The sequence below is a fragment of the Bos grunniens genome, chromosome 3 (assembly GCF_055505025.1).
Source record: "Bos grunniens cultivar Pamir isolate PY7600 chromosome 3, Bosgru_T2T1.0, whole genome shotgun sequence".
Taxonomy (NCBI): domain Eukaryota; kingdom Metazoa; phylum Chordata; class Mammalia; order Artiodactyla; family Bovidae; genus Bos; species Bos grunniens.
In genome coordinates, this window is record NC_141167.1 from 91,050,019 (window position 1) to 91,063,158 (window position 13,140).

General features: G+C 42.1%; 1 long non-coding RNA gene across 5 annotated transcripts in view; it reads left to right on the forward strand.

The window, feature by feature from the left end:
* Positions 1 to 13,140, forward strand: part of LOC147376070 (uncharacterized) — a 174,887-nt gene that overhangs the window by 126,572 nt on the left and 35,175 nt on the right. The window contains exon 1 of one of the 5 annotated variants that reach the window (XR_015160694.1): positions 2,679 to 2,841. The exons of 3 other annotated variants lie outside the window; for them this stretch is intronic. This is a non-coding gene — a long non-coding RNA (uncharacterized LOC147376070). Of the gene's footprint in view, positions 1 to 2,678; positions 2,842 to 13,140 lie in introns of those variants that run through there. One more of the 5 variants, XR_015160697.1, reaches the window with a different exon arrangement.

Here is a 13,140-nt window from a genome sequence, read left to right on the forward strand (position 1 = left end):
AAGAAAACCTTTTCCTCAGTGATGGGATAATAGGGTGGCATTTATTTAAGTCATGTCATGACTACTGAAAAAAGGAATACATTCTATATAGAGAGAGCTATTTTGTTTTAAGAATCTGTGGTAAGTGACTTTTTTTTTTAATTTGAGATTGAGTAAACAAGGATGACAAAGTGGGAGAGTTTTCCTATCAGATCAAATCATGCACTATTCAAACTGGAGGATGAGTTAGAAATAACCCAATTCCTTTTATTTCATAGATGAAAAAATGAAGCCCGAAGTTATCCTAGGGTACACAGATAGTATTTCAAATCCAAACAATAACTGGATTTTCTAATTCCTAGAATTTTATCTCATCTTTCTTCCTTTCTACTTATTGCATAATGGCAGAAAGTGAAGAGGAACTAAAAAGCCTCTTGATGAAAGTGAAAGAGGAGAGTAAAAATGTTGGCTTAAAGCTCAACATTCAGAAAACTAAGATCGTGGCATCCGGTTCCATCACTTCATGGCAAATAGATGGGGAAACAGTGGAAACAGTGGCTGACTTTATTTTGGGGGGCTCCAAAATCACTGCAGATGGTGATTGAAGCCATGAAATTAAAAGACGCTTACTCCTTGGAAGAAAAGTTATGACCAACCTAGATAGCATATTCAAAAGCAGAGACATTACTTTGCCAACAAAGGTCCGTCTAGTCAAGGCTATGGTTTTTCCAGTGGTCATGTACGGATGTGAGAGTTGGACTGTGAAGAAGGCTGAGTGCCAAAAAATTGATGCTTTTGAACTGTGGTGTTGGAGAAGACTCTTGAGAGTCCGTTGGACTGCAAGGAGATCCAACCAGTCCATTCTAAAGGAGATCAGTCCTGAATATTCATTGGAAGGACGGATGCTACAGCTGAAACTCCACTACTTTGGCCACCTGATGGGAAGAACTGACTCACTGGAAAAGACCCTGATGGTGGGAGAGATTGGTGGCAGGAGGAGAAGGGGATGACAGAGGATGAGATGGCTGGATGGCATCACCGACTTGATGGACATGAGTTTGGGTAAACTCCGGGAGTTGGTGATAGATGGGGAGGCCTGGTGTGCTGTGATTCATGGGGTCGCAAAGAGCTGGACATGACTGAGCTACTGAACTTAACTGAACTGAATAGTTGGCAACTGTGTTCTTTTAAGTCTGAGAAAAGAGATGGAAAAATTTTAGGATTTTGCTATATCTTAAAAACATGGTAACATATTATTTTTTAATTGTTTTCTTCATATTTTTGAATTGTCACTTCCCTCCCCTCACCCCCCAGAATTACTCATATACTGTACTTATCTTCAGAATAGTTCATTTGAAGTAAAATCTATAAATACAACTTCATGATACTGATTTAACTATCTCTTATATCCTCCCTTTTTACCCAGCTACCTTCCTCAAGATCACAGACTGATTATAAAAGGTAACAGCATGGTCTAAGAAGCCCTGATATAACCTCACTGCTCACTTTATCCCACTCCTTTCAAAGCAAATCCATCATTCAAGTCGCTTCAAATTGGGTCTAATATCTGGTTATGAAAAGATTTCTGACACAAAATCATTTAAATGTGGCTTCCCAAAGGTAGAGCAAGCAGCCTTGGTGCTCAGAGACTGCTGTCATTTAGATGAGAACAGATTATTGTCATCATTATGTAATCTTGTTCGTTTTTTTTTTTTTAATCTTGTTCTTTATAAAGAAAACAATTTGGCATTTATTTTACGTTGGTCTTCATAGCTGCATGAGGTAATTTGGGGAAGTAATCTGAATGACTATCTGACCCAGCATTTTTGGAAGCAAGTAACATTTTTCAGCACAAATACTTCATGGAAATCTCTAAAGTAATATATTTTTAAATGATCAGAATATCAGAAACTTTTAAATTTTTGGAGATTGTTAGTATGCAAACATATTTCATTTGCTGACATCTCAGTCAAATCAGGATCTTGCTGTTGAATCAAAGAAGCCAAAGCCTATAAAGGCTTTCCTCTGTTATCTTCCCTATAAATAATAGATTCTTTCTACTTTAATTTACCTGGGGAGGTATACACAATATGAAAAGACAAAGTCTTGGCCCTCTGTAGGTCTGTCTGGTCTACTAATGGATAATGTGGTGCTTACCTGAGACCTCCATGAGTTTAGTCTCTACTCTGTCTTCAAAAGGAGAGAGAATACATTGTCCTCTGGCTTATCCAAACTGGAGAAGACAGCAGCTGTATGTGACTTTGTATCTGACATGGTTCTGGCATCTGGACAGAATCTTTTTGGTAGTCTGTGCTTTGTCACTTTCTAGCAAGTACAGCAAGTAGGCACCTGGGCCTAACACTTAACCACTCCATAGGACCCCAGACCTCCTTGAAGGTAGGAGAAAGGGGTTCCAGTGTTCTCAGCATTTAGTTGTCAGCCTCAAATGGACCTTAGTGTTCAGTTAATGAACAGGCGGCATGCCAGGGAGAGATACATGAGCTTAGATCTCAAAGGGTTGTATTCTCTGAAGCTGAAATCATAAACCAGAACATCTGATGTGTGTCTCATAACACAATGAAGGCGGGAGGCCTGCTGATGGAAATGTCACAGGCAGCTGCTTTTAGCACTTGGCTCTCACCAATGAAGCTCCTCTCTCCACGACTACACCCCACCCTCTTCCTGCACGAAAACCATTTAGGGCTCATTCTCATCCTGCATAGCAAGAAAGAAGCTGCAAATTCATATCTGTTAAATCAGTCTATGTGGCTGGTTGATGTGCCTGGTGGATTATAAGAGTGACTGGCTCAGCCACTGTTTTGAATCAGGAAAGGGAGACAATTATGTGCCTTGCCCTGAAAGGTAAGGAACATAGCCTATAGTCCTAATAACAGTGTCCTTTGAACATTGCTTAAATTGCTTTGTTCTCCTCCTGCTGCTAAGTCGCTTCAGTCGTGTCCAACTCTGTGCGACCCCATAGACGGCAGCCCACCAGGCTCCCCCGTCCCTGGGATTCTCCAGGCAAGAACACTGGAGTGGGTTGCCATTTCCTTCTCCAATGCATGAAAGTGAAAGAGAAGTCGCTCAGTTGTGTCCAACTGTAGCTACCCCATGGCCTGCAGCCTACCAGGCTCCTCCGTCCATGGGATTTTCCAGGCAAAAGTACTGGAGTGGGGTGCCATTGCCTTCTCCTACCACTATATAATAAAGCTATATAATAAAGCATTTAATGCTGAGTGACTTCCTAGCATGGTTGTGAAGACAAGGTATTCCCTCCATCTGAAATTCTTCCCTCACTTGTCTGACGCCAAATCCTCTTTATCCTTTAAGTTGAAACCTCAATTTCTTGAGGAGAGCTTCCCTAATCCTACTTTCTTACTGCTCAAAAGCAAGAAATCCCCCAGTTATCACTCCGTAGCACCTGGTTTTTCCCTTTTTACAACCTGTGTCATGCTTAATAATTGTTCACTGTCTGTCTTCCCTATTAGATTTTAAGTTCCATTAGAGTAGGAATCTTATCTGTCTTTTGAACCTGACTCTCCATGAAGCACTGTGCTTTGCACATATTTGGTGCTTAATAAACACGCTGTAATTCATGGGGTCACAAAGAGTCGGACACGACTGAGCAACTGGACTGAACTGAACTGAAACATTTGTTGGATGAATGATGAATCGCTTCTTATAATCACTTTTAGGTTCCTTTGTGAAAATCAGTGTTGAACTCTCTGCCTTCCTGACCAGGAGGTGATACTAAGATTAGGTGTTGAATCCGAGCCAAAAGGACTGTTATTTACTGTTCAGTTCCCCGTACCCGACTGCTGCTCGCCTTTTCATATCACCCAAATCTGAATTCGTATCATCAGGGCGAATTATTTTGCACTCCCTAAGCAATCATTTTTATGAAGATTGCAGTCTGTGTTCATTTATAAGTGAAACCAAGAAGCCTACCTGGCTTTTAGAGTTGAGTGTTGTTTCCTAATATTTTTGTAAATTTAAAGAATCATTAAGCTCCTATAGAAAAGATTTCGTGTGATCTATTAATAATTACTTTGAGAATGAGTTTGCCAACTTCAAAAAAATTCTTACCCAAACACCTGCTTGTTGACTGTAGGTGTTTTGGAAATACTAACCTGAACTTGAGTATCTAATTCTATCTAGAAACTTTTCAGAGTAGATTCAGAATCAAAACAAGGAAAACCAACATGATATGCCACTTACTAATTCAGTGATTTATTAATTCAGTAATTATTCGTGAACAGTATAAGCCAAATACTATTCTAGATATTTGGGAATATCGGTAAATAAAACATTCTTGTGCTCAAGGAAATAGTGATAGGACTATCGTAGAATAGACTGCAGTCACCAAATATTCCTTTGCTCCTCTGCTTTTCCCAGCCTTCCTTCAGCTACGTTAGGGTCAAGTGATGTCTTCTGGCTCATATCCTTAAGGAAGTCTTGTGTCACTTTCAGGCTGAGGAAGTTATAAACCACTGTGCCTCCTCTGACCCTTTCACCCCCTCACAGAGACCTCAGGAGTTACATGTTCCACATGTACAGCTGAAAGATTGTAGATCCTGAGTCATCTTGGTTAATCGAGTGAAGGTGTGGAATAGAACAATGCACCCTTTACTGCCTGCCAACCTGGGCTAGATATAGGGCAAAGTGTGAGATATATAATTTTACTGGTTAAGCCATTAAGAATTCAGGGTTTGACTGCTAGGATAGCTAGCATTAACTACGCTGAGCGATACAACTTCTATTATTTATTCAACACCTTTTGTGTGCTAGTACACAGTTCTAGGCTGTAAGAGTGATTTATTACTGTTACAGCCATGACAATCACTTCTCTTGCCAAAAGGGAGGCATTTTTAATACTCATCCTGAACTATTACATTCATTCTCATCAGGTATGCTCTTTTTTTTTTTTTTAAACGGTAACTCTTAGAATAATACGAGTCTTGAAATCTTAGAGGGAAAAAAAGAGTGTTAGGCTTATTCTGCTGCTGCTGCTGCTGCTGCTAAGTCGCTTCAGTCGTGTCCGACTCTGTGCGACCCCATGGACTACAGCCCACCAGGCTTCTCCGTCCATGGATTCTCTAGGCAAGAACACTGGAGGGGTTGCCATTTCCTTCTCCAATGCGTGAAAGTGAAGTCGCTCAGTCGAGTCCGACTCTTAGCGACCCCATGGACTGCAGCCCACCAGGCTCCTCCATCCATGGGATTTTCTGGGCAACAGTACTGGAGTGGGGTGCCATTGCCTTCTCCGAGGTTTATTCTAGATGACTGAATTTGAAGCCCTTATCCTGATCTATAGCTGGCTGAGTAGGTTATTTAATCTGCCTTGTTTTTCCCATCGATAAAACTTGATGTTAATATTTTGCTCCTAATATCACAAGGTTATTAAGATGACTACAATGAGCTAACTTTATAAACTGTGGAGCATTTATACAAATATAACACAGCCATCCTCATCAAATTTAAGACACGACCAATTTTAGGACACATCATTATTTTATATACTGCCAACAAAGAAAAGAATGCCACAAGTTAATCAATGGGGCAATGCTTTCTATTCATGCAGCCCTTATTAAAGACCTTATTAAGTTTATTTGAACATGTATTTTTATCATATATTACACTAGTGCATTTTTCATACTGTTCATGGAGTTCTCGTGGCAAGAACACTGGAGTGGTTTGCCATTCCCTCTTCCAGTGGGCCACATTTTGTCAGAACTCTCCACTATGACTTGTCCGTCTTGGGGTGCCCTGCACCACATGGCTGATAGCTTCACTGAGTTATGCAAGCCCCTTCGCCATGACAAGGCTGTGATGCACGAGAGTTGGACCATAAAGAAGGCTGAGTGCCGAAGAATTGATACTTTCAAATTGTGGTGCTGGAGAAGACCCTTGAAAGTAACTTGGACTGCATGATCAAACCAATCAATCCTAAAGGAAATCAACCCCAAATATTCATTGAAAAGACTGATGCGGAAGCTGAAACTCCAATACTTTGGCCATCTGATGCGAAGAGATGACTCATTGGAAAAGACCCTGATGCTGGGAAAGATTGAAGGCAAAAGGAGAAAGGGGTGACAGAGGATGGATGAGATGGTTAGATTGCATCACCGACTCAAGGGACATGAAGATGAGCAAACTTCAGGAGACAGTGAAGGACGGGGAAGCCTGGCGTGCTGCAGTCCTTGGGGGTCACAAATGGTTGGACACAACTTAGGGACCGAACAACAAGAAACACTAGCGCATCAATAAAAGGGAAACTATGAATGTTACAGTAGTTCAGTCTTTACATTCAGAGTCTGTCTTCTGCAGCGTTCCTTAAGCAGGGTTCCACCATTTTTTTTTGTAATTTTCTTCCAAGCTCCTGATATCCAATCTACAAGTTTTGATGCTGGTGCTTTCTTGATCTTACCAAAAGGTGTTAAGGGAAGGTTTTCAGACAACAATTAGGATTCATATTTCTTGTGTAAATGGTGCTTAAATGGTTTTGTTTTTGTTTTATTGTTTTTTTTTTTTTACTAAAATGTCCATGGATTTTAGTTATCCTGTTTGTGGATGAGCGGGCAATAGCAACTACATGCTGCCTCCTCCTCCTCTTCCTCCTGCTGAGAGGTAAAAAAAACTGAAAAAGACCAATTGTCTCAATTTTAGAAATGTTAAAATGTGAAAATAGATGTATCTTGAAAGAGAGAAAGTTGTTTTGTTTTTTTTTTTACAAAGCTCTGCTACCCAGGAACTCACATCAGTCTTTGATCGCCATCCCATCGTTAACATTCCAGTCCAGGCCATCACAATCTTAAATTTAGGACAATGCAATAAGAACAGTCTGGAGTGTAGGGGAAAGGGAACTGGCTTTGGTGTCTGAAGACCTGAGTCTGACTCTCAGCCCTGTGGTTTTTCAGATGAGCTCCTTTGGAGGTCGAGTCACTATTCTTTGGGGAAACACCTAATTCAGAAGGTTTTGGGGGGTTAATGTACACAAAAATACTTTAACTGTAAAATATATATGCAGAGGAAAAAGAACTAATGGTTGTGGAGTGCCAGAAATGGTACTGCTTACTTTGCTTGCATTATCTCATTTGATCTATGTAAATACTAGTGTTTGTTGCTCAGTCACGTCCGACTCTGCAATCCCATGGACTCTAGCCTTCCAGGGTCCTCTGTCCATGGAATTCTCCAGGCAAGAATTCTGGAATGGGTTGCCATTTCCTTTTCCAGAAGGAGTTTCTTGATAAATATCTTGCTAAGGTATATACTATCTTGATCATCTTGCTATCTAATCCACTTAATGCTGTATTAAGCCTTTTCCCTAAAATACCTCTTTTCTTGCCTCATACCTTAAAGCAGAAATCATATATTCTAGTGTTTGGAACACGAACAAGTTGATGACTATGAGCCGGTCACGGAGCTGCAGCCTCTTACTTGCTTTTCTTGCCTTGCAACCAGAAACACTTGAAATGAGAGACCCTTGAGCTACTACTGCCTTCTTTGTGACTCTGTCGCCAAAGGCAGCCCCCAAGGACCATGCAGAAAGTTTTAACTTATTGTAAAAGTCTAAAATGAATCTAAGATTCAGGGTGTTAATCTGAGCAAGCATTAGACAATGTGAACAGAACAGGTGTGCAAAGTTGGCATCCAAAAAAATCATAGAAAACAGAGACCCCATTGAAAAGAATATAGTTTTGGGGACTGTAATTCTATTCATGGGAGGGGAAATTACCAGCAAGAAATCTAGTTCTGGGGATTAGAGGTATAAGGCAGGAACCTCTTTAAAACTAGATTACCTTTGAGACTGAATCTTTAACTAGTGACTAAGTTTTCTCCTGCTCTTCTAGCAGGAAGGTTCTGAATTCTTGAGTGAAGCTTAAACTGCAGGTTAGGGTTATAGATTCAAGCTCAAAGGCTAGAGCATTAAGAAGTTAAGAGCTAAGCACATTGTTACACGAAGTATATGAAATGCTATCTCAAAATATAAATAGGTGTGAGTAAGGTGGAGTGGGGTGGGGTTTAAAGCAATAAACTTTATTATATTTCAAATGTCCACAGAATAGCTTTGTGAAGCCTCAGAGGAGTAAAGACCCACAAAAATTGGGGGTCTTCAAGGCTCATCTAAAGGCCACCATCTTAGGACACATTTTCCAATAGCAGTGCTAAAATGTTTAATTTATAAAGTGAAAGTGAGCTCACTCGGTCGTGTCCGACTGTTCGTGACCCCATGGACTGTAGCCTACCAGACTTCTCCGTCCATGGGGTTTTCCAGGCAAGAGTACTGGAGTGGGTTGCCATTTCGTTCTCCAGTGTAAACATTGATTAGTTTATGTGTATTCACACTGACTCTACGTTAAGATTTTAAGCTTGAAGGCAGTAATAACATCTTACTTTTTAAAATATTCTACGTGTGCAATACCTAGCATAATGCTATATAGTGCTAAGAAAACTTATAAATGTCACCCTTTTCCATTTGAATCTGGCAGAGATTGTATCTTGCATGATCTCTATAAAAATGAGAAACTGGATTACTTTTTGGCATTCAGCACATAATTTTCTGAGAATACAGCCACTCCAGAAAATCTATCTTATTTTCAGAACTATTGCAAAATCTGACGCTTCTCTTCACTTCACTGGTATGCCCTTGTAATTGCCAAATGTGGCTTTGCCTCATGGAAATTCTATGGATTGCCAGCCCTTGCAGCTGTTGACCCTTGAAGTCTAATTCTCCTATAACATTAAATCAAGCAGCATTTCTTAGTGACCTAATAAGAACAGGCACTGAGCTAGTTTCCATCAAAGGCAAAGGTACACATTATCCCTGCCCTCAAGTAGTTTTTACAAAAACAAACATGAATATTTAAATAGTGTAAAGACAACTGATAGGAATAGGAGAAAGGATAGCAAAGGCAATGATACAGAAAAAAAATGAATTTACTGGAGGACAAAACATCTTTTTTACTTCCTTTATCTAGAAAGCCAGGATCCCAGTGTTAGAGCTGTCTGTGTGCTCTGTTTCTTCATGCCACTATTTGAGGTGTGCTTGTGGAAGACATATGATGTCCTTGTCCTATACATGGACCTTGGGCCCTTCCTGGATTTTAGGCTCTCATCTCTTGACCTGAGGTTACTTAATGGCACTCATGGAAACCCTGCTTTGGGAAATGTTCGCCTCCTCTCTTTACTTCTAATTCTCTATATTAGACTTTATACTCTTGTTGGTTTTGTTTTTAAGTTTTCTAGACCTGCGGACCTTGGGCTGGTACATGCTCATAGGTGCTCATTCGTGTCCAACTCTTTGCAACCCCATGAACTGTAGCCTACCAGGCTCTTCTGTCTATGAGATTTTCCAGGAAGAAGACTGGACTGGTTGCCATTTCCTCCCCCAGGTGATCTTCCCAACTGAGGGACTGGGATGTGTCTCCTGTGTCTCCTGCATTGGCAGGCAGTTTCTTTACTACTGTGCCACCTGGGAAGCCCCTTGGGCTGGTACCAGGCCACAAAGATACTCATATTGTCACAAGACTTACTTTCTTCCCCTAGGATGTTGGGCCAGAATATATATGATTTCTACTCATCCTTTTCACTCTGCCTAGAATATAAATTTCCTGGAACAGCCTTTTCTGTGGGGATGAAGAGACTGTCAAAGGCAGTGTAGTAGCCACTGCCTCCTGTTCCTTCACCTCATTTTCCCTATTCCCTCCTTACCCTCTCTCCCTTGGCGACTTCGTCTGTTTCCCTAAGAGAATGAATGTTCCAAGTCTTCAATCAATGCGCTCTAAAAGGAGAGAGAGCCTAAGAGTATGAGTCAACTTTATTCTTGGTACTGAACGCTGTTTGTTCTCTTGTTAGTTGCCCTGAGGAACAGGGAAGTACAGCTTCTATTTCTTACATCTATTTTTCTTTTCCTTTCATAAAAGGGAGGTGAAGGGTAGTCAGCACATTTCATTAATTTAAAAGAGATCCATTTAAAAGAAAATGATGAAACACTGAGCCCCTGTTATATACACATGCTCTGGGTGCATAGGGCATTATGAAATACTTACTTTATGGTGCTTAACATGTTACAATTGACTTTATTAACCTTAGTGTTGACTTCTTAGACAACCCCAGGAGATGAGCAGGCATCTGCCTGGTGGCCTGATAGTTGAAAATGCTCTCCTTCAATTTTTCCAGATTTGAAGAATACATCTGTTATCTACCGTTCTGTCCTCACCTTATATTTCAGTGATTTATAGATGTACCTAGGTTTCCATCGGGCTTCCCTGGTGGTTCAGTGGTAAAGAATCCACCTGCCAATGCAGGATATGCAGGTTCCCTGAGTTGGGAAGATCCTCTGCAAAAGGGAATGGCTACCCACCCTAGTGTTCTTGCCTGGGAAATCCCGAGGACAGAGGAGCCTGGTAGGCTGCAGTCCATGGGGTCACAAATGAGTCAGACGGGACTCAGTGACTAAACAATAACAAAAAAGGCCTCCATTAGAATGTAACCCCCTGAAAGAGAGAATCTTGTTTTCTCCTTCATCTTTGTTTCCCTCCACGTCATCAAGCTGCACATTCACATTGCACGTGCCAGTACTTAACAGATGTTTCTGAGTCAATCAGTTAAGCAAGCCTTGCCAAAGTGGTCGCCTGTCACTACTGCCTGGCTTTGTGGAAATCTTTCAGCCCTGAATGTTGGTTCTCAAGAGTGTTAAAAATAGCAACAATAATAATAGGTATTACCTGTGGCAACCAGGAGCAACAACTGCTGTGAGAACCAATGATAATGAGAGAAAGGACAAGGAGTTATGTTGCGAGTACAGCCAATCAGACCCTGCCTCAAACAGAGCCAGGGGACAGCTCCGAGGAATTATGTCCAGAAGGGAGCTGCTGGAGAACACCCACATTCATCACCAGTATCTATGACTTTCAGCACTCAGAAGACTGCCTCTGAGAAACGTTGCTCTGTGTCTCACACTGGGAGTGAGGAAGGGGAGCCTCTCTCTCTGGGCTCAGTCTGGAAACTTGAGTAGTCCCCTGACACGAGGATTGCTGAGAGACTGAGCAGATGCAATAGGAATGCCTGTGCTCTTCCCTGACTGCCTATTTTGGCCATCTCCCTGCTTTTAGTCTCCTCTGTGGAGGATTCAGAGGCTTGAGCCAAGCCAAAGATACAGGAGAAAGATCTGGAATATACCTCAATGGGTAGGGCCAATTAAGACAGAGGGGAGTGTACAGAGAAGAATGTTCAGAAAACAAACTCCTTACAAGAATCTGGAGTAATAAAGGGCCCAAGTCTTCTACTCAGTTAACCCCTGGACACTGGTGGGAGCTTCATTTTAATGTATGATTGTTGGGGAAAGGTGCGTGCATGTGCTAACGTGCTTCAGTCCTGTCTGACTCTTTGTCACCCTGTGGACTACAGCCCGCCAGGCTCCTCTGTCCAACCGATTCTCCAGGCAAGAACACCAGAGTGAGTTGCCATTTCCTTCTCCAGGGGATCTTCCTGATCCAGGGATTGAACCTGTGTCTTCTGTGTCTCCTGCATTGGCAGGGGGGTTCTTTACTAATGGCACCACCTGGGAAGCCCAAAGTTGGTATGATAAATCATGATATTTGGAGTGGGTGGACCAACAGTCTAGTCCCCTGGTTGGCCTTCAGTGGAAAGAATCAGTAGACTTCCTGATTCACCCTGCCCCTCTCTCAGCACCATTTAGAGATCTCTCCAGGGAGAGGCTGTGGCTATTATTAAGCCTATCCAATGTCCTGTGTTTATGCACTGGAAGTTCAGGGTCTGGTAGACCCGGATTCTCCCTATCTTGCAGAACGGAACTGGAATGGTAGGCCTTGAAAGTCAGGGGTTCCCACTCTTGTACCTTCCCAATGTGGCAGCCCAGTAGTCTAGAGCTGGGAAAATACTGCACTGGCAGGACCACCTTCCTTTCCCCTGTACCCTGAAGATGTGTCAAGTCCCCACCTGCAGAAGGAGAGGAGAGGAACTTGTCCACGCCCCCTTTCCCCTGTCACCTGCTGTTCACAGCTGCCATGTAGCACACATTGGTAGTGAGGCATCCATTGTATGTGAAAGTGTTAGTTACTCAGTCATGTCTGACTCTTTGCAACCCCATGGACTATAGCCCACCAGGCTCCTCTATCCATGGAATTCTCCAGACAAGAATACTGGAGTAGGTTGAGGTATCCATTACTTGACTTTAAACTCTGCAGTTATCCTGGGTCCAAAGGTTCTGGGAGCAGCTTCCCTCCTTTAAGTCTTTAATTAATTTATTTTTAATTGAAAGATAATTACAGCATTGTGTTGGTTTCTACCATGCATCAACATGAATCAGCCATAGACATACATATGTCCTCTCCTTGAGCCTCCCTCCCACCTCCCACCCCATGCCATCCCTCTGTGTTGTCACAGAGCACAGATTTGAGCTCCCTGCATCATACAGTAAACTCCCACTGGCTATCTAATTGTACATATGGTAAAGTCTATGTTTCCATACTACTCTCTCAATCCGTCCCACCCTCTCCTTCCCCCATTGTGTCCATGAGTCTGTCCTCTGTGTCTCCATGGCTGCCCTGCAAATAGGTTCCTCGGTACCATCTTTCTAGATTCCATATATATGCATTAATGTGTGATGTTTGTCTTTTTCGGACTTCACTCTGTATAACAGGCTCTACGTTCATCCACATCATTAGAACAAACTAAAATACTTTCTTTTTTATGGCTGAGTAATAGTCCACTGTGTATGTCTACCACAGCTTCTTTATCCAGTTACCTACTGATGGACATCTAGGCTGCTTCCATGTCCTAGCTACTGTAAATAGTGCTGCAATGAGCATGGGGTACATGTGTCCTTTTCAGTTATGGTTTTCTCCGGGTATATGCCCAGTAGTGGGATTGCTGGATCATGCCTTCTTTAAGTGCTGACTGCTCTACCCAGTAGAGCTTCCAGCCTTATCTTCACTAGTTCCGAGCATTCCATGTTGTTTTCAGCAGGAGACTCCCAGGCATTCTGGAAGCTCTGCATGGGAGTAGGAAGGCTACTGTTGATGTAGCTGCCTGGACCTACAGCAAAGAGCCAAGAAAAAACAAATCATTTAACACCGTGTGCACCCGACTCACCCAGAGCTGGCACAGCCAGTGGAGTCTGCAGAACTATGTAAATCT